Below are 314 nucleotides of genomic sequence, written 5' to 3' on the forward strand. Positions count from 1 at the left end.
TTGACTGCAGCATTTAAGGGGTTAAATGGTCATGATCGAAGGTAACTTCAAACGCTACCCTTAGTGCAGGAGTCCAGCACCCGCTTTAGGCTGCACAGGACACCTGTTCAGGACTTAGACGAGGCTACCGTGAAAAGGAGGCGGCCAAGCCTAAGGCCCGTTAGTGACTGGCATATTCGTGGTCACTAACAGGTTAATTATATTCTGTTGCTTAATTAAAAAAAAAAAAAAAACTTACAACGTCCCTGGGTGGGCTTGAACCACCAACCTTTCGGTTAACAGCCGAACGCGCTAACCAATTGCGCCACAGAGAC

General features: G+C 47.5%; 1 non-coding gene across 1 annotated transcript; it reads right to left on the reverse strand.

The window, feature by feature from the left end:
- Positions 1 to 240: 240 nt before the first annotated feature.
- TRNAN-GUU (transfer RNA asparagine (anticodon GUU)) lies at positions 241 to 314 on the reverse strand. The gene has a single exon. It is a non-coding gene; the product is annotated as a tRNA-Asn (tRNA).

Source organism: Rhinoderma darwinii, chromosome 3, assembly GCF_050947455.1.
Source record: "Rhinoderma darwinii isolate aRhiDar2 chromosome 3, aRhiDar2.hap1, whole genome shotgun sequence".
Taxonomy (NCBI): domain Eukaryota; kingdom Metazoa; phylum Chordata; class Amphibia; order Anura; family Rhinodermatidae; genus Rhinoderma; species Rhinoderma darwinii.